Source organism: Halichoerus grypus, chromosome 8 (assembly GCF_964656455.1).
Source record: "Halichoerus grypus chromosome 8, mHalGry1.hap1.1, whole genome shotgun sequence".
In the NCBI taxonomy this organism is placed as follows: Eukaryota; Metazoa; Chordata; class Mammalia; order Carnivora; family Phocidae; genus Halichoerus; species Halichoerus grypus.
In genome coordinates, this window is record NC_135719.1 from 42,140,781 (window position 1) to 42,163,408 (window position 22,628).

Genomic DNA, 22,628 nt, shown 5'->3' on the forward strand with positions numbered 1-22,628 from the left:
ACTAGGAGCTGGTTCTTTGAAAGAAGTAACAAGATTGATAAACCCCTGGCCAGACTTATCAAAAAGAAAAGAGAAATGACCCAAATCAACAAAATCATGAATGAAAGAGGAGAGATCACAACCAACACCAAAGAAATACAAACAATTCTAAGAACATATTATGAGCAACTCTATGCCAGCAAATTAGATAATCTGGAAGAAATGGATGCATTCCTAGAGATGTATCAACTACCAAAACTGAACCAGGAAGAAACAGAAAACCTGAACAGACCTATAACCGTTAAGGAAATTGAAGCAGTCATCAAAAATCTCCCAACAAACAAAAGCCCAGGGCCAGATGGCTTCCCAGGGGAATTCTACCAAACATTTAAAGAAGAATTAATACCTATTAATACCTATCCTGATGCACCACCAAAAGCAATGAGATCTTGCCATTTGCAACGACATGGATGGAACTGGAGGGTATTATGCTGAGCAAAGTAAGTCAAACAGAGAAAGACATGTATCATATGACCTCACTGATATGAGGAATTCTTAATCTCAGGAAACAAACTGAGGGTTGCTGGAGTGGGGGGTGGGGTGAGAGGAATGGGGTGACTGGGTGATAGACACTGGGGAGGGTATGTGCTCTGGTAAGCACTGTGAATTGTGCAAGACTGTTGAATCTCAGATCTGTACCTCTGTAACAAATAATGCAATATATGTTAAGAAAAAAAAAAAAAAGAAGAAGATAGCAGGAGGGGAAGAATGAAGGGGGGAAATCGGAGGGGGAGACGAACCATGAGAGACGATGGACTCTGAAAAACAAACTGAGGGTTCTAGAGGGGAGGGGGGTGGGAGGATGGGTTAGCCTGGTGATGGGTATTAAAGAGGGCACGTTCTGCATGGAGCACTGGGTGTTATGCACAAACAATGAATCATGGAACACTACATCTAAAACTAATGATGTAATGTATGGTGATTAACATAACAATAAAAAATTAAAAAAAAATTCTCACCAAAATACTAGCCAATAGGATCCAACAGTACATTAAAAGAATTATTCACCACGACCAAGTGGGATTTATCCCTGGGCTGCAAGGTTGGTTCAACACCCACAAATCAATCAACGTGATACAATACATTAACAAAAGAAAGAACAAGAATCATATGATCCTCTCAATAGATGCAGAAAAAGCATTTGACAAAGTACAGCATCCTTTCTTGATCAAAACTCTTCAGAGTATAGGGATAGAGGGTACATACCTCAATATCATAAAAGCCATCTATGAAAAACCCACAGCAAATATCATTCTCAATGGGGAAAAACTGAGAGCTTTCCCCCTAAGGTCAGGAACGCGGCAGGGATGTCCACTATCACCACTGCTATTCAACATAGTATTAGAAGTCCCAGCCACAGCAATCAGACAACAAAAAGAAATAAAAGGCATCCGAATCGGCAAAGAAGAAGTCAAACTCTCACTCTTTGCAGATGATATGATACTTTATGTGGAAAACCCAAAAGACTCCACCCCAAAACTGCTAGAACTCATACAGGAATTCAGTAAAGTGGCAGGGTATAAAATCAGTGCACAGAAATCAGTGGCATTCCTATACACCACCACCAAGACAGAAGAAAGAGAAATTAAGGAGTCAATCCCATTTACAATTGCACCCAAAACCATAAGATACCTAGGAATAAATCTAACCAAAGAGGCAAAGGATCTGTACTCAGAAAACTATAAAATACTCATGAAAGAAATTGAGGAAGACACAAAGAAATGGAAAAATATTCCATGCTCATGGATTGGAAGAACAAATATTGTGAAGATGTCTATGCTACCTAGAGCAATCTTCACATTCAATGCAATCCCCATCAAAATACCATCCACTTTTTTCAAAGAAATGGAACAAATAATCCTAAAATTTGTATGGAACCAGAAAAGACCCCGCATAGCCAGAGGAATGTTGAAAAAGAAAAGCAAAGCTGGTGGCATCACAATTCCGGACTTCAAGCTCTATTACAAAGCTGTCATCATCAAGACAGTACGGTACTGGCACAAAAACAGACACATAGATCAATGGAACAGAAGAGAGAGCCCAGAAATGGGACCCTCAACTGTATGGTCAACTAATCTTCAACAAAGCAGGAAAGAATGTCCAATGGAAAAAAGACAGTCTCTTCAACAAATGGTGTTGGGAAAATTGGGACAGCCACATGAAGAGGAATGAAACTGGACCATTTCCTTACACCATACACAAAAACAGACTCAAAATGGTTGAAAGACCTAAATGTGAGACAGGAGTCCATCAACATCCTAAAGGAGAACGCAGGCAGCAACCTCTTCGACCTCAGCCGCAGCAACTTCTTCCTAGAAACATCGCCAAAGGCAAGGGGAGCAAGGGCAAAAATGAACTATTGGGACTTCATCAAGATAAAAAGCTTTTGCACAGCAAAAGAAACAGTCCACAAAACCAAAAGACAACCAACAAAATGGGAGAAGATATTTGTAAATGACATATCAGCTAAAGGGCTAGTATCCAAAATCTATAAAGAACTTATGAAACTCAATACCCAAAGAACAAATGATCCAATCAAGAAATGGGCAGAAGACATGAACAGACATATTTCCAAAGAAGACATCCAAATGGCCAACAGACACATGAAAAGTGCTCAACAATCGCTCAGCATCAGGGAAATCCAAATCAAAACCTCAATGAGATATCACCTCACACCAGTCAGAATGGCTGAAATTAACGACAGATGTTGGCGAGGAACGCAGAGAAAGGGGAACCCTCCTACACTGTTGGTATGCAAGCTGGTGCAGCCACTCTCGAAAACAGTGTGGAGGTTCCTCAAAAAGTTGAAAATAGAGCTACCATACGATCCAGCCATTGCACTACTGGGTATCTACCCCAAAGATACAAATGTAGGGATCCAAAGGGGTATGTGCACCCTGATGTTTATAGCAGCAATGTCCACAATAGCCAAACTGTGGAAAGAGCCAAGATATCCATCGATAGATGAATGGATAAAGAAGATGTGGTGTATATATATACAATGGAATATTATGCGGCCATCAAAAGGAATGAGATCTTGCCATTTGCAACGACATGGATGGAACTGGAGGGTGTTCTGCTGAGCGAAATAAGTCAATCAGAAAAAGACATGTATCATATCACCACACTGATATGAGGAATTCTTAATCTCAGGAAACAAACTGAGGGTTGCTGGAGTGGTGGGGGGTGGGAGGCATGGGTTGGTTGGGTGATAGACATTGGGGAGGGTATATGCTATGGTGAGCGCTGTGAATTGTGCAAGACTGTTGAATCACAGATCTGTACCTCTGAAACAAATAATACAATATATGTTAAAAAAAAAAAAAAGAAGATAGCAGGAGGGGAAGAATGAAGGGGGGAGATCGGAGGGGGAGATGAACCATGAGAGATGATGGACTCTGAAAAACAAACTGAGGGTTCTAGAGCAGAGGGGGGTGTGGGGGATGGGTTAGCCTGGTGATGGGTATTAAAGAGGGCACGTTCTGCATGTAGCACTGGGTGTTATACACAAACAATGAATCATGGAACACTACATCAAAAACTAATGATGTAATGTATGGTGATTAACATAACAATAAAAAATTTTTTTTAAAAAAAGGAGGGCACTTGATGTCATGAGCACTGAGTGTTACATCCTACTGATGATCACTAAACACTACCCCTGAAACTAATAATATACTCTATGTTAACTAAACTGGATTTAAATAAAAAATTAAAATTAAATAAATAGTAAATAAACTAATGACAAAGGTTACCTACCTCTGAGAAAGGGGGTAGGAATGGGAAAGGGGAAATGAAGGAGGAGATTTACTTTGTTGATATGGTTTGAGCCTTTAATAATGTTATTATATTACTTATTTAATTTAAAAGAAAAATAAAAACCAAACTAATACACTGAAAAGCTAATAGAAATACAAATTTTTTAAGCAGAAAAAATGATTAACGTATTTTTCACTGTCACTCATATTCTTATACAACCAAAAAAATGTAAATTAAAAAATCTATTTTGCACTACAAAAACAATTAAATACCTGAGACACAAAGGTGCAGAGTCCTATCACGTGACCATATTCTAAACACTGGAGGAAAAAGACCAAATTAACTTTCATTCTTACAGAGAATGACTTTAAAAAATCACTGTCATATGAGGAGACAATCCAATAAAATACAGCCAGAACAAATATTATGTAAGTGTATTTAAGACAGTCAAAAAAAGGTGTTATTTTTCTGGATTTCTGCGCTGTTTGTACTTTTGTCAGTTCTCTTAGAAACTAATTTGTTGGGGTGCCTGGGTGGCTTAGTCATTAAGCGTCTGCCTTCGGCTCAAGTCATGATCCCGGGGTCCTGGGATCGAGCCCCGCATCGGGCTCCCTGCTCAATGGGAAGCCTGCTTCTTCCTCTCCCACTCCCCCTGCTTCTGTTCCCTCTCTCGCTGTGTCTCTCTGTCAAATAAATAAAATCTTAAAAAAAAAAAAGAAACTAATTTGTTGTGGTTTCTTTTCTCATTGTAAATAACTACTCATTCTGTACCTAATTAGACACTCATTTTCTTTTTCTACTATAATAAAATTTCTTGGCAAATAAAATATCTCATAATTCCACTGTCCTGTTCTAATTTTTTAAAATTCAGCAGCAACTATTTTCAGTATCTCAAGAAAAAGGCTGAAGAGGAAAATATAATTTGGAGACTTTCAGAAGCTTTATCCATCAGTAGATTAGTAACAATACCTCCGCTAGAGATTTATAAGAGGAAAGGGAACTAAATTTTGTGGAGTATTAGCTATGAGTCAGGTATTATAACATGTACTTTATCTATTAAATCTCTTTAGAGTCTCAAAATATAAAGTGCATTTATATGATAAGTATAATTCTGTTATACAATCACTGGGAATCAGTCATGCACCCCTGAAAGGGTCTGACAATAACAACTCTGGCCAATGTAACAACTTGTTTACATTCTCTCACTTTAACACACTAGTGTGATTTGGTGTATATCCTGAAGTTCTCTTTGATCTGGAGCTCAGCACCAATGCTTCATAAATAATTTATCTCACAAGTATGGAAATAAAAAATTCCCAAGGGTTTTGAGGAAATGGTATTTTATTTCTGCTAATGTAGTGATTAGATTTTGTAATTAGATTTTTAAAAAATACTTATAATTAGATGAAGACTAATATACTAGGTCAATTTAATTATTTACTCTAGGTAACAGATATTATGAAATAGCAGTTTATGGAGGCAAACATATTTGGAATTGAACTGTAAATTACTGATAATTTGTAGCACAAATTTGACATTATTCCTTTGCTTCTTCCAGAGAAATTCAAATACCTATATTGAGAAAAATTTCAAATCTAAAAATAATAGAAGTAGTAGTGATAGAGAGCTAAAACTTAACTATTTCTAAAGACATGTAAAAGCAAAGGCCTGAAATTATTATTAAAATACTAAATTTTCTTTTTAAAAATTTTATTATATATATTTTAAAGTTTTATTTATTTATTGGACAGGAGGGGCAGAGGGAGAGGGAAAGAGAGTCTCAAGCGGACTCCACGCTGAGCACAGAGCCCAATGCGGGCCTCAATCTCACAACACCGAGACCATGACCTGAGCTGAAACCAAGAGTCAGACACTTAACCAACTGCACCACCCAGGCACTCCGGTATTCTAATTTTTCTATTTCCCATGTCTATCTGGTACCAATAAATGGACAATTCCTTAACACAATAAAGAACTCTCTAATATGACTGACAAACAAAGGCATCATCTACATATAAAATCAACACTGTTTAGAAAATTTAGAAAATAGCTCACAATGCAAGATACAAAAATGACCAATAAGCAGATGGTAAAATATTCAACATCATTAATCATCAGGGAAATGCAAATTAAAACAATAGAGAGATACCATTACAAATCCACCAGGATAACCACAATTAAAAAGACTGACAATCTTCAGTGCTGGCCAGGATGTGGAGCAAAGAGAATTCACATACACTGTTGGCAGGAACATAAACTGGTACAACCACTTTGGGGAAAGATCAGGCAAAATAGGAATACTCTTTATCAACAAAAAGACACAGACTCCTAATACATGCAACAACATGCTTTGTGGAAGAAGCCTTACATAAACAAACTGATGACATGATTACATTTATATGAAGCTTTGGAACAGGCAAAACTAATATACGCTGGGAAAAAAAGGGGGGTCGATGCCTTTGGGGTGGTAAGGAGAGGATCTGCAGGGAAGGGACAAGAGGGAACTTTCTGCAGTGATGCTAATATTCTATATCTCGACAGGGATTTGGGTTATATAGGAATACATATCCCTTAGAACACATTAATAGCACACTAAGACTTGTGCATTTCACAGCATATAAAGCTTACCTCAAAAGAAAAATTTTTAAAGAACCACAAACAAAATATTATGCTCTAGTTAATGATATGAATACTGAAATATTTGGGTACATCTGCCACTTACTCTAAAACATCAAAAAATTAAGATGGATGGAGTGACAGACGTGATACAGCAATTGTCAATTTGCTAATGTCAACTGAATACTCCAAGTGGTGGGTGTTTGCTGTAAAATTCCTTCAACTTTTTTCATAAAATTTTTCCAACACAGAGAAATGTTGAAAAAATTGGAAAAGATTTTTTCCTTAGGAAAAAGACATTCTTCAACACCCCATCACTCTTAGGACAAGGAAATTACTATGATTAAGAGTTTTGAAAGAAAAAAAAGTACTATCATTTTAAGACAGAAGTAGAAATGGGTGGTAAAGATCATCATCTTGGAGCACCTGGGTGGCTCAGTCGGTTAAGTGATTTCATCTCAGGTTGAGCTCACAGGTAGTGGGATGGAGTCCCGCACTGGGTTCCACACTCAATGGGGAGTCTACTTGAGATTCTCTCTCTCTCTGCCCCTCCCCCAACTCATGTGCATACTCTCTCTCAAACAAATAAATCTTAAAAAAAAAAAGATCAGCATCTTGACAAATGTTTGGTTTTGACAATGACACAGAACACCTAGCTGACCGTAGTCATTTCTCAGTATTTCAAAGCTCACAAGACAAATTCTGTCCATGTAAATTCTGCTTAGAAACTATAAAAGAAAACAATTTAGTCTTGTGATCGTTACTGAATTTTATCTTTTACATAAATATGCCATTCTCAAATAATATTTTTATTGAGGTAAAACTGACATATAACCATGTATTACTTTCAGATGTACATAAGATAATGATTTGATATATGTATTATTGAGAAATGATCACCACAATAATTCTAGTTAACATCCATCACCACATAGAGTTACAAACCGTTTTCTTGTGATGAGAACTTTTAAGATCTGTTCTTAGGAACTTTCAAATATATAATACAGTATCATTAACTATGTCATCATGTTATCTATTATATCTCTAGGATTTACTTATAACTAGAAGTTTGTGACTTTTGACCACCTCTACCCATTTCTCACACACAAACACACAGATATACACACACACACCCTCTGACAACCACCAATCTATTCTCTGTACCTATGAATTCAGGTTTTTTCTGTTTTTGATTTTTTTTTTTTTTAGATTCCATGTATCAGTAAGATCATATGGTATTTGTCTTTCTCTGACTTATTTCATTTAGCAAAATGTCCTCAGGGTTCATCCATGTTGAAAATGGCAAAAAAACAATGTTTAAATGAAGTCTGCTATTTCTGATGTCAAGAATTCAAGGGGAGGGGGGCGCCTGGGTGGCTCAGTCATTAAGTGTCTGCCTTCGGTTCAGGTCATGATCCCAGGGTCCTGGGATCGAGCCCCGCATCGGGCTCCCTGCTCCGCGGGAAGCCTGCTTCTCCCTTTCCCACTCCCCCTGCTTGTGTTCCCTCTCTCGCTGTGTCTCTCTCTGTCAAATAAATAAATAAAATTTAAAAAAAAAATTCAAGGAATACATTTATCTGTTAAAAACAACTAGTGTCATTTTTCTTCTTCTACTTTCTGAGCAAGAATCACTGAAATCAACTAGACAAGAATGAGTCTCAGAGACAGTGGGCACATAATAGTGCAGCTTTTATCATCCTGGGCTAGAAATGCCTAATTACTTCACGTGTCACCTACTGTACCCTTGGGGATGAAGACTGCACCCTATTTGCCATTCTGTCTCCAGTAATACTAGATTCTGCTTCTGCTTAACTTGCACTAAGTACTGAATAAATATTGCTTGAAAAATATCTCTGATATTACTTTTAAGATAGTCATAGAAATGCTGTATTTGTAATCACAGATAAGAAAAATATTAACACAAGGAATGGAGGAGATGGGGAATGGAGACTGTCTCCATCCTACTCAGCTTCCATTGGACTAGTTCCATGTTTATCTATTTTACATTTCTTGCTTGCAAAGTAAACTCCTGAGTTCCCTGCCCCCCCACCCCACCCCCACACAAAAAAAGTTTGAAAAGCACTGACACGATCTCACCTTCTGAAATTTCTCTGGACAAAAAGGCCAATAAAATGTTCATTATCATTAGAATGGGGATTGGGCAAAAGCAGAACAGATTTAGTTTCATTTAGCTTTCTGTCAGCTCTTCTCAGACTTTAGATCAATGCAGGGCAGTCAGCTTTCAAGATACATTGAGGGTAACTGCTGTGTTGACAAGATATTCTTGTTGGGGCAAGATCCCATTCCTGTGCGTAAACTGGGTTTACCTGAAAGTGTCATCAATAAACACTTAATGGAGGGGGTGGGAGTGGGTAAACAGGGACGAAATCTGCACTAAAGAAGAAACTTGTCCTAGCTGTTCTTTCCATTAGGAGGTATCTTTCTATTGACCATTCCAGAGCTTCTGAGTTCAATTTTTAGTGAGAAGGTGGCATTTTCTAATTCATAAAATTGCTTCACTTTTCCTGCTGTTCCTAACTCTGGCTATCATCTCTTTAATGAAGAAAGAGGAAGATAACTAAAATTAAGAGAATGGGAAGTTTAAGAGATTCAATATATTTAATATGAGACTTACTGCCAATATGACTAAAATTACTAAAATTCTTTTTGGCATGGATCTCTTTACCAAATCTGGAAAATTCAATAACACCCCTTGAAGTAAAAGAAATAATAAAATAGTAAATATTATATGGAACACATTCCCTCAAAAGGACTGAATATTTAACAGATTCAAGAAAAGAGAGCTAAAATTAATGAATAAGAGACACGGAGTAAGCTAAGCTTGAAATTCTGAGGTCAAGACAGATATCTTTACTAGGAAGTAGATTAATGCCAAGGATGACAGCCAAACCTTCTCCCTTGTTTCTGAGCTGGAAAAGGCATGACTTTGGCCCATACTGCTATTCTTTTGTTCTTTAAATAAATACTGAAAGATGTTTACTGATATTCAGTCCAATCTGCCAGAGTCAACAAGCAGGAATGCAGCATGCACAGACTTAGGTGAGAGCCTAAGAAGCTGGATTGGGCATAAGAGTGGAGTGTGACTGGCCTGCCTCACACCCTCGGAGCCAAGGGTATCTGGTGGTTATGGCATGCGACAAAACCAAAACAGAATGTCATCTAAGATGTCCATTTCAGTAATCCAAGGAGGAAGTAGAATCTAGGTAAATAGGCAAAAAAGAAACCAAAGAAAGAATCAAGTGAAGAGGGTTTAAATCGAAAGGAAAGATTCTTTGAACCCCAGGGACGTTAGCTGAGGCACATTTACTAAATGCCAACAAAGCACCAGGCACTGTATTAGGCATCTTTCTTACATCATCACCACAAAAAAGGCATTCTCATCTCCATTTTACAAATAAGAAAGATGAAGCTCAAGTAAATGGATTAATTTGCCAAGGTTACATGGCCAGAGAATGGGAAACAGGGACACGCCTCCAAAAATATAGCTCTCTTCATCATACCATATTCCTTCTACGATGTGCAATGCTGATCTCTTAGTGGTCTTATAGAAACCAGGGATCCATTTCTACACCATGATTCCTGCTTATTTGTCCCACAAAACTTCCTCCTGATTAGGGTCATTTGGTAACATAAAAGCACAATAAAGTTGAGTTCTTCTCATGCTGCACTTTGACTAATGCACGAACAATAAACAGGCAGGATCTTCAGGCATATGAATGGCTCTTCTATTTTGCAGCATTTTCATGGTCAGAAACTATGCATCTGTATTCCACATAAATCTAGGTTCTAACCTTACATCATAATTCATTTTATTTCATGTGGATATTCCTCATCTTTTCTAGAATACCTGCAGGTTATCTCCTGAAGGGGGTTAGTTACCATGGAAATGAGGTTATTGTACTTCAGAATAAATTTACATAACTATTAGAAAATTATTTTTCAAGCTTGTAAAATATGGGATTTACCTGAAAGCTAACATGACCACTGAGATGTGATAAAAAATATAAGAACTGCAAACCAATTTAAAATGATTCAGGTCCCAATATAGGATTATAAAACAATTGTAAAACAATTTCTAATTTACAACAATGGCTTCAAAAATGAAACATCTATGAAGTGAAATTGCGAAATATCCTGGATATAGATAGCAAATTATAAAAATGTCCAAACATCTTATCCATTTGTCAACAAAAATGTAGTGTCAGGCATTATATTAGGTGCTATGGATCAAAAAGTTGGCACGATGCAGGCCTGTCCTCATGGAACTTGGTCTGGTAGGAGAGAAAGATAAACAGATTGAAAAAAAAACCCTTAAATGTGACAAGTGAGAAAGATATATGCAAGGCATATACACAAAATCAAAGAAGGTAGGGAGAAGATGGGTGTAAACAATGGGAGTAAACAGGAGCAAGAATTTCAGAGATTTCTGAGGAAAGCCAGGCAAGAGAAAAGAAAGAGAAAGACTCTAGGCAGAAGGGACAACACAAACAAAAGAACTAAATGGGGTTTCTAAGAAACTAACTGTTGCCCTTGAAATTAAAATTCCTTAAGAAGCAATGGCAAGGGGCACCTGGGTGGCACAGTTGGTTAAGCTCTTGGTTTTGGCTCAGGTCATGATCTCAGGATCATGAGATTGAGCCCTGCAGCAGGCTCTGAGCTCAGCAGCGAGTCTACTTGGGATTCTCCCTCCCTCTCCCTCTGCCCCTCCCACTCATGCTCTCTCTTTCTCAAATAAATAAATAAATCTTAAAAAAAAAAAAAAAAAAGCAATGGCTATATTGGACTGATCAGACTCAGACTAATTCTCTCTCTGCTTGACATCTAGAAGAAAAATGACCCCTTCAAGATAAGTAAACATCCAGTATTCTGAAAATTACAGATAAGACTTCAAAAAGAAGACATATAAGGCTTTTTGCTAATTAGTTTGTGGTAATTTGTAAAAGAAAGTCAAAGGACATGACCCAATTTATACCATAACTGTGACACAAATAATATGTTATTTAATATATTCAAAGCATTTAATCTTGCCATTTAATAGTCTTCTAAAATATGACTTTTGTTAGATGTATAGTATTCTGATATATGGATAGGACATAATTTATTTTACCAATCACCTATTGTTTGCCATTTAGATGGTTCATAATTTTTCTCCATTAAATACGTATCACTCCAACAAATATGTATCATTGCAATTTCTATGCATAAATCTTTGCACACATCCTGGATTATTTCATGAAATTACTAGAAGCAGAACTGTGGGCGAAAGGGTGTGCAAATTTTAAGACTTTTGATATTACCAAACTGCCTTAACAAAAAGGTTATATTAATTTGTACTGCTACCAGCAATGTATAAGAATCCTCATTTTACTGTAATTTTGCCAAGAGTAGATTATTATTTTAAAACTCTACCTATGGGCCAAAAAAGGGCTACTTTAATTTGCATTTCTTCTACTATTCATAAAGTTGAACCTTTTCAGGTCAACTTTCCATTTTTATCTCGTTTCTGTAAACACACCATTTTCTCTTTCCCCCTTTTTTAACTGAGGCATTCATTTGGTTCCTGTTAATTTATAAGTTTCACTTTTATCTGTGGCAATTATTTTTCCAAGTTTTTAATGGAAGGATTTTAATGGAAGGATTCTGCCATTCTGAAGAACAAGAAATACCAGTTAGGATATTAATGAAGTAGCCTAGGAAGGAGACTAACTGAACTTGAACCAGGGAAGTAAAGACAAGGAGAAAGAGAACCTGAATTGGATGTGGGAAGAAATAAAAAAGACTGAAATGATCAAAAATGATTCTCGTGTTTCTAGCACAAGGGCAGAAGTGGGCAGTAACACCACTAAGATACAGAAAAACCAGAGAAAGATTTTGAAGGAAGAAAGTTAAGTTCAACTTTGGACATGTGAAGTTTGAGGGACCTGTGGGACACCCAACTGGAAATGTCTGATACTCAGCAATGGGTCTGCTCCAGGAATTTGGGAGTTATTGTTATGTACCTTATACCAGAAACCAGGAGCATGAAGAGCTGTCGGTTGAAGACAGAACTATGTGAACACTAATATTTTAATGTGCATGTTGAAGAAAAGGTGCTCATAAAAGAAAAGCAGAGGAATGGACAGAGAAATAAAAGGAGAAACAGGATAATATAGTGTTACCAAGACAAAACAGTGGAGCATCTCAATGTACACAGTCTTGAACTACAATAGCAAATAAGGAATATAAGAGTTTTCAAGTAGCCATTTGGAAGAAAGCTCATCTTTAGTGGCTTTGGTACTTTTGTTTCAGCTTTATGCTGGCTTATGGGAGGCATCAAAAGGTCAAGAATAACCATTAATAAAGACGATAAAGCACTGCTTATAAACATACGTATATATGAATGTGGCAATTTTGGCCCCAATTATATAAGGTAGGGTAATGATTCATCTTCCTCCAGAATAACTTTTTAGAAGATTTTTTTAATCCCAATTTATTTTACATAGAAGTCTATGAAAAACAAGGTACAAAGGAAAATATGAGTAATAAAGTAACCACAAACATCAAATCATTCCAGTTGTCACAGTTCACAATTTCACTACAAAATTTCATTCACTTATTCAATAATTACTTGCTGATAATCTGTTATGATAAATCATAGTTAATACCAGTCCCTGGGTTTTTTTTAAAGTTCATTTCTTTTTAATAATCTCTACACCCAACATGGGGCTCGAACTCACAACCCTGAGATCGAGTCACCTGTTCTACCAACTGAACCAGGCACCCAATATCAGTCCCTGTTGATAAGGACCTCAGTCCAGCAGTAGTGGGAAAAGGCATATAAACAAATCAATGAGAAACACGACTGGTTAAAGGAGAGCTATTTTGAGAGACATCATAATCACCTGAGGGTTAGAGGGTGGTTATGAAAAGCTTCATAGCAAGGTTAAGATCAGAACTAATCTTGAAGGACTATCAGAAAATTTTAGCTGAGGGTGTGAGGATACAGGGGAATGGAGAAATCAAACAGCACAGTATGTCAGGAAACTATATGTAGTTTGGTAAAGATGACTTTCATTTCTATCCCAGGTTCAGGTGGAACAGTGCCAGAAGTTTATTTAGTTAATCCTTATAACAACTTATTGAACTGATAAAAGAAACTAAGACAAAGGTAAGTTACATAAGTTGCCCATGTTCACAGAGACAGAAATGAGACCCAAGCATGCTGGGTCCAAAGATTGCACTTAACTACTCTGCTTCTCAGTTAACAATGAAAAAGTTGCCTTTATATGAAGGGTCTGATTATGTTTTATACACAGGCCATAAAGAGTTTATCCTAAGCCAAGAGAACTGAGAGTTCTTTTTTGTAAGATGGTAAATCTTATGTATATTTTACTCCCCCGCCCACACACAAAAATAGCCATAAAAATAACTAAAACAATTACATGGTCCCAGGAACTTTACTAAGTGAAGGCTACTTTTTTCAGTTACTCCTTACAATGACCTTATAACTGGTGGTAAAAGTCGCAGTGTTACAGATGTTTAGAGCAGATCTCCCAGCACCCGGAGAGGAAGTTTGATTCTTCCCCAGCAGGAAGGACAACTACAGTCTCTATGGAGGCCTTGTCTCCTCCTGTTCCCGCCAGCCAGCATCCCTAGGCCCCTCTGATGAGATGCTTGGAGACTTGCAGAAGCTCCTACAGAGATCTCTTCCTATGTCTATCAAGAACTGGGAGTTCTAACAAATGAGAGCAGACTACCGTAATTCATCATGAACTAAAAGGAAGTGAAATCAAGCAGAAGACTGGCAGAAAAGGGGAGATCAATGTCTTAATGTAAGTAGAGATCAGATAGAGTAGAAGGGTAAATGTAGAATGACACTAGGCTCTGACTTCAGAGAAAGATTGCAGAATCAGTGAGATTTGTTATGAGTATTGACAAAGTCAAGGAGGTGGCCAATTCAGAATTTATCAATTTATCCCACAAGAATACAAATGGAAAATTTTCTTCTTTTGTGTGTGGGGGGGAGGAGTGGAGATGTGTATCACAGACTGTTATGAATGTTGTAAGAGAAAAGGAAAAATTCCTCTTTAAAAAAAAAACAAATTCATGACCAATGGGTGTTATCGGCAATCTGAGATGACAGGAAATACACGATGGGCTAATTCACGTCACAGCATGTGTAGAAATCCGATAAAACAATAAATTTGAAATATTTAACAGATGACGAATGAACTTATAACCTTTTTCTGCATTAACACTCACTATGGCATTTCCTGTGGCTATAACTTCTTAAAAAAATAACAGAAGCAGATAGGCATGACCATATATATAGAAATAACTATACAAGAACTTTATATATGTGTGTGTGTGCGTGCGTGTGTGTATAATCTCCAACTATTTCTCATAAATTGCTTTCCCTGTTTGAAAAAGAAAATACTTTCAGTTATGACAAAGTTCAAAATAAAATTTTCCAAACCTTTTTGGTACATAATAACTTCTTATCTGTAAACAATAAAAAAGAGAAGATCTCATGTGACACACATTAACAGTACAGGTTCAATTATTTTAGCTACCATCCAGATTAAGAAAGAGAACACACCAGAGGTCCTGTTGTTCCACATTCAGTCACTACCCTGCCTTTGTCCAAAAGTAATCATCATCCTGATTTCTAAAACCATAGATTAGTTTTGCCTATTTTTGAACTTTATAAAAATGGAATCACACAGTATGTATTCTTTTGTGACTGGCTTCCTTCTTTCAATGGTGTTTGTTCTATCCATGTTGTTGCATGTAGCAATGGTCTGTCAATTTTCACTGTTGATAATATACCACTGTAGGATTAGAACACTACTTACCCGTTCTACTGCTGATGGATGTTTTTAACTGTTTCCAGTTTTGATTTACTGTGAATAAAGCTGGTGAGAACATTATTGTGTGTTTTTTGATGCATATATTTATACATTTCTGGTGTGTATACTCCTAGGAATACAACCATTATATCATAAGATATGTTTATATGCAGTTTCAGTAGATTCTGCCAAACAGTATTCTGAAGTGATTGTACCAATGTGTAGTCCTAACAGCAGTACATCAGAGTGTTCCTCATCCTAATGAACATCTGTTATTATTAGTCTCTTTAATTTTAGCCACTCTGGTGGAACAGTATCTCACTGTGGCTTTTATTTGCCTCTCTCAGAAAACTAATGATGATAACTACTTATTCAGTAGCCACCTAGAGATCTGTGAGGTGGCCGCTCAAGTCTTTTGGTGATTTTTTACTGGTTTATCGGTCTTTGTTTACCTTGTTGATCTGTAAGAGTTCTTAATAGAGTGTATATCAAGAGTTGAAACTTTTTCTGAAAAGGACCAGAGAGTAAATATTTTAGAATTTGTGGGTCATGTGGTCTCTGTCACAACTACTCAACTCCGTAGAAGCGGCCACAGTCAATATATAAATGAATGTTGATTGTGTGCCAATAAAATTATTTATGGACAATAAAACTGAATTTCATAAAATTTTCATACATCAGTATTATTCTCCTGTTTCAACCATTTAAAATTGTATAAACGATTTTTATTTATTTATTTTTTTTAAAGATTTTTTATTTGACAGAAAGAGACACAGCGAGAGAGGGAACACAAGCAGGGGGAGTGGGAGAGGGAGAAGCAGGCTTCCCGCTGAGCAGGGAGCCCGATGAGGGGCTCAATCCCAGGACGCTGGGATCATGACCTAAGCTGAAGGCAGACGCTTAATGACTGAGCCACCCAGGTGCCCCTAAAACTGTATAAACGATTTTTAGCTCATAGGCTATATAAAGCCAAGCAATCGGGCAGATCTGGTCTATGAGCTGTAGTTTGCTTCTTCATCTAAACAAAGACCTTTGTCAAGCCTTGCATTTAAGTCTTGTCAGGTGTTTATCAATGCTGTTATGCTTTACAAGGAACTAATTTTTGGCTTTGCTGAAACTCTATTTTGAATGTTTTTTTCTATTTTATTAATTTTGCTCTTGTCATTACTTCCCTTCTTGTATTTCCTTTGGGGTAAGTTTGCTATTTTTTTTTTAAGCTTTTTGAGATAGATATTTAAATCACTGATTTTTCAGTCTTTCTTCTCTTCTAATACCTGTACTTAAGGCTATAAATTTTTTCTAAGCATCCCGTAAGTTTTGATAGGTCATATCTCTATTAGTTCAAACTATTTCCTAATTTTCATCATTTCTTTTCTGATTCATGGATTATTTCAAAGTGATTCACTTAATGCCCAAACACGAGGAGATCTTCAAATTACCAGTTTTTAAAGTTACTTTTTCGTAACTAGTTCCAAACTTAATTTTGCAGCAGTCAAATCTACAGAATTTCAATTCTCTAAAATCTGCTAAGAATTGTTCTGTGGTCAGTATGTGGTATATTTTAGTAACTGTTTCACAGGCACTATTTAAAAAAACAATTTATTCATTTGTTTGGTGCAATATCCTATAAATATCAATTACATTGCTAATACCTTACTAATCTCTTAAAATATATTTAACATGCTTATTTTTGATTCTTGGGTTTTTTTCCCCCAATAATTCTCCATCAAGTGGTATATATTATTCTACCTTCACACTTGGTATGGTCAAAGTTTTTAGTTCTGGGTTATCACTGATATATTTTTACTTTGATTCTAGTCTTTTAAAAAACTTGCACTTTCCCAAGTTACAACTGCTGCACAGCAAATCAGCCCAAAACTTAGTGGCATAACACCACCACCATTTTCTTATGCTCACAGATCCTTGGGTCAGGAATTAGGACAGCCCAGCAGGAATGGCTTATCTCTGCTTTCCCATGTCTATAAAAACTTGAATGTGTGGGGGCGACTTAGAAAGCTGGGGGCTCAAATCAACTGGAGACTTCTTCATCACGTGTCTGGTCCCTTGATTAGATGACCTGCAAGGTGGGCTCAGTGGAGCTGTCTACCAGAGTACCTACAATGCAGCCTTTCCTTGTGGTTTGGCTTTGCACAGCATGGCAGCTGGGTTCTGAGAGGGAGATCCCAAGAAGTGACTGGAAAGTGGTAATTCCAAAAGAACCAGGAGGAATCTGCATGGCCTTTTATAAGCCTCAGAAGTCATATGACACCACTTCTGCCATACTCTATTTATGCAAATAGCTCCAAGCCCACTCAGATTCAAGGGCAAGGGATATAAACCCCACTACTCATTAGGAGGACTGCCAAAGAATTTGAGGGCTGTCTTAAAACTCCCATATCTCTTGCAGCATTTCCTGAAAGTGTCTCTTCTTAATTAAGTATGTATTCCAAAACTGTTTTCAGTGTATATCTTTGTATAGCAAACCCTCAATGAGGTCTTATATGGTGAGAATTTTTATTATAACTCACATTTTGGATGGATATAAATTCCATGTGGATTCAGTGTTCTTTTCCTTTAACACTTTAAAAAACATTACTCCATTTTCCTCTTAAAATCAGATTTCTCAAAATCGACACTAGGTGCAATATAATTCTTGTTCCTTTGTAGGTGATCTGCTCTTTGTCACAGGAAGCTTTTAGAATTCTGTCTTTGTCTTTGATATTATCTGTCACTATATGGGCCCAAGGGTGGGTTTTCCTTCCCACTCACACACAGAAGTCTTTAAGCCCTTTCAGACTAAGGTCTTCTGTTAGTCTTTAATTCTGAGAAACTGATCTTAATTATTTCTTCAAATATTTTCTCCTCCCTTTTTGTTCTCTCTTCTAGGATTCCTATTTACCTGGATAGAAACTCTTCTACATCTAACTTTCATGCCTCTTGGCTTTTATTCTATGTGTTCTCTTTATCATTTAATGTTGCATTCTCAGAGTTTTTCAGCATCATCTTCCAACTCATGAGTTTATCACCTGTACACCTTCAACCATCATCCAGTCTACTGTATTCTTTATTTTTACATTTTTCATACCTAATATTTCTACTTGGCTCTACACTGTTATGTTTTCTTGTTTTTGCATAGTATTGTTATATTTTTCTAATCTCCTGAAATAATATTTGTCAAGTTTATTTTTAATTCTTGGTTAATCTTTTCCAAAAATTCTCTATCAGATGATATATGTTATTCACTTAGTTGTCTTTCTTTGAGAGTAATTGTACTATTCAGGTGACTAGTTTGGTTATAAACTAATGTTTTTCTGGGGAACCAGTCACTCTGTCTAGTAATATATATGGTTACCAAACCTCACTGTATCCAACCTGGTGAAATTAAGAAGAGAGGAGAGTGAGCCCCAGAGCAAAAAGCCCCAGGGACCTTAGTACTACTGCTATTTACTCCAATTTGCTGGGCATTCCACAGACATTTCCTCTCATTTAAACTCAGGGAGAAATAACACTGGGCAGAGTCTTCCTAGGTTGAAACACACCAATGGGAGCTTGGGAGGGGAGAAAAAAGGTAGTTATCCCCTATGGACAATTAGGCCATACCCATTTATATTAATGCCATCAGAGCCCTAGCAGATCTTTCAAATAATCATGGAAGCCTGGGCCACTGCTGCTCATTTCTGTGGGGAAAGAACAGGGAAAGACAGTCTCAAGGCAACACCAGAGAGAAATAACAATAGAACTTAACAGCCTTCCAATCTATCTTCTCACTGCTTCTTCATGCAGTCCTTAGTCCCAGGCTATAGCCACCACCCCCACATAGAGACTCATGAGAGCCTTAATCTCCCCACACTTCCCTCTTATGCCTCCAGTTCTTCAGAGTTGATCTTGGGTGAAGGAGTCAACAGCTGGGACTAGTTTGGTAGGAAATGCAAACTGGCTTAGAAACTATTTTCTTTATCAACGGTGTAGAACTTTTGTTCAATTTCAACCACTCATAATCCAGTTCAGAAATGAGACACAAGGGGCGCATGGGTGGCTCAGTCGGTTGCATGTCTGCCTTCAGCTCAGGTCACGATCTTGGAGTCTGGGATTGAGCCCCGCATCAGGCTCCCTGCTCAGCGGGGAGTCTGCTTCTCCCTCTGACCCTCCCCATCTTGTGCTCGCTCTCTCTCACTCTCCATCTCTCAAATAAATAAATAAAATCTTAAAAAAAAAAAAAAAAGAAATGTGACGCAAAATGAAAGGTTAAAATTTGTTAGTACAATATCGTATTACCATAAAATTTACCCTGGGGCATCTAGTTTAGAGAGTAATAATAAGTACTTCCTAATTCTTTCACAGACACATAACAACCCTATCTTCATACCTTTGAAAACACATTTTATTTATTTTTTCTAACTTTTCATTAACCATGGATTTATAAAGCATTGTGTATAAACTTTTGGGTAAAAAAAAAAAAACAACCCCACTATAGTTCCTCTGCTCACCAACATTTTTAACCTAAGTGTCTTTAAGCACCACGATACCCAGTCCTCTACTGCAGATCTAGACCATGGCAGGCACTCTCAAACACACACGTACAACTATTAGCCTCAAGCCAATCCAAAACTATGTCAGAAATAGAGAAGTTAGCAGATAGGATGCGTTTTCAACAATAGGCAAGAAATGAAATGGACCTAACAAGTGAGGTAGGGAGGAAGAGAAAGAATCGGTGGACAGTTGGTAAGACTTGGTTAATAAATGAATTTGGTTGTTCCCTATAATAAGGGTATCAAAAAAGCTAATTCAACCTTAAATTTCATGGAGGAATACAATATCTAGCACCAAGGAGGTAATGTTTTTTATCTATTCTGTACTGGCAAGATGTTATCAATAATAATTTTCAGTTCTCAACACCGCACACCACATGCTCTGGAGGTCAAAATCTTTTCAATTTTTGCCAGTATAATGGTTGTGAAAAATGATATCTTTTAAATTTGTATTTTTCTCACTACTAGTACGACTGACTATCTGCCAATAAAGAAATGCAAACAGCTAATAAACTCTTCTTTCTGAGCTGCCTTTCTGAACTGTTCATATTCTTTATCAATTTTCCTCAGGTTATTTTTTTTTTTATAATCAGTTTCCAGAAACTCTCTGTATTTTCAGGATTCTCACCCTTTCTCAGTTATGCGTTACAACTATTCTCACCTAGCCTATCATTTGCATTTAGCTTTTATTTACAGGGGCTCTTCTATATAACTTAAAAAAAAATGTGTATGTAGTCAACATTTGTTGGTTTTTGCTTGACATGTTCTTTCCTGTTCTGTCTTTTCCAGCACAGATAATACAAACATTAAACTCACATATTCTTCATTTTTTCATATTTTGACCAACTTTATTTTCTCCTACTTGAAAATCTATTGTACCAATACCATTTAAGTAAGTTTTTTCCCTCTGAACTGAATTGCCACTTTGATAGTATTTTTAAGTTCCATAATTACTTGTAACACCTGGATTTTATTCCTTTTGGTTGCCTACTCTTGGGCCAATACCATGCTGTTTAATTAGAGAAGGTCTGTGGTAATTTTTAATATCTAGGTTTCCTTACTTATTCTTTCCTCAGTTTTCTAGAATGTACTCATTTAAAGGGCACTTTCTCTAGGGACAGAGAAGATGGAACTAGGTACAAATTGTAAGATGTATGTATTATCTTACAACTAAAAAAATGTAGTTAATAAGTGAATAGAAGAGTTTTAATTCAATTCCATACAATAAATAAAAGTTAAAAAGCAGAAAACAATCACATGGACAAATGCAACTGACACATATGGCAGAAACTATACCTCACATTTGAGGTTAATAACAAGGTACTTTACAGTGGAGGAAACTGAGGCACAGGTAGGAAATGGAAGAGAGTGTTAGGCCAAGAATCTGACTAATGGTAAAAACAAAAAGAGAAAACATCTAGTAAGGGAGGAACAGGGACCAAATAATACGGAGTTCACTAATATTTTACTTGTATGATCCCATCCACACAGAGGTAAAGAAATAAATTGGATAAACAGATAAGCAAAACAGAAATAGAAATTGGTCATTCTACAACTGGTCATAGCCAACCGTCCACCTAGCCAAGAATAATGGTTCAGTGTAGGTGAGGCAATAGTTATGCAATTAACTGTAATAGTTCTAGTCTAAGGCTTGTTCTTTTGATTTTCAGAGATTACGAATCCATTCACAAATAGCAATAGAGAACATAAACATTCTGTGCTTTTGCCAGCATAGAAGGACCCCAAGCAGTCTATTTCCCAATTCCTATCAAAAACAAATTTGAGGGGCACCTGACTGGCTCAGTCAGTGCAGCATGCAATTCTTGACCTCAGGGTCGTGAGTTGAAGCCCCACATTGGGTGCAGAGATTACCAAAAATAAACAAACTTAAAATATATATATTATATATAAAACAAAACAAATTTGAGTCCTCTGGTGACTACTGGAGGTATAAATGCGGCTATCATACTTCCTACTCTGAAACCCACCAGTGAGCCAAGAGAAACAAACTTTCATAAAAATATGAAATAACCCTAAACCACAGATCAAGAAGTATTCAATAAAATATAATACAATTTGAGACAAGGTAATAATGAACATCATGAGCCAAAATATACCTCTACATATCCAAGCAATGTTGGATTTTTCTGAAAGTAACAGAAAGGTCTTAAAATTTTTAGTTGAAACAAAGATAAAATGAGAGTGTAGACAAATTATAGGAGAGAGAGCAAATATTCCTCTGAGGGTACATTTCAATATGGAGGAAGGGCAAGGGACATGGAGATAAAGAAGAGATTATGTCATGTTCATTTTCTCTGACTTCTGAATCAGAGAGCCTGTAAGGGAAGATGCTGTGATGACCAACATTAGTTGAACGGAAAGAAATAAATCATCAAATCATCACAGAGATGACCATGTTACATTGAGAGACACAGTGCATTCCGTCCTGGGTGATCTATTCTCCGGAAAGGAGGGAACACCAATGCTTAGGAGATAAAAGGTTCTAGGTCAGAGTATAAGAAGTCTCTGTGAGACAAGAAAAGTGAGCTGAACTTCCAGATGTCCCAGAACACAGCCTTCCCCATACTATTCTGCAGATAATATCAATAATTAACTGGGCTCTTATCATATTCTAGTCACATATTCTAGGAGTTTACAAATATTAACTCTTTTAAATCCTTAAAACAACCTCAATGAGGTAAGTACTCTTGTTATCTCCGTTTACAGGGGAGGTAAATGAGCGTCAGAGAGGTTAAGTAAATTTCCCATAGTTACATAGCTAGGAAATATAAGGCCCAGAATTGAACCTAAGCAAACTGGCATAAAGCTCAGGGTT

At 36.8% G+C, this 22,628-nt stretch overlaps 1 protein-coding gene across 9 annotated transcripts in view; it reads right to left on the reverse strand.

Annotated features, from left to right (window-relative positions):
- Positions 1 to 22,628, reverse strand: part of NEO1 (neogenin 1) — a 250,853-nt gene that overhangs the window by 133,883 nt on the left and 94,342 nt on the right. The window lies entirely within an intron of this gene.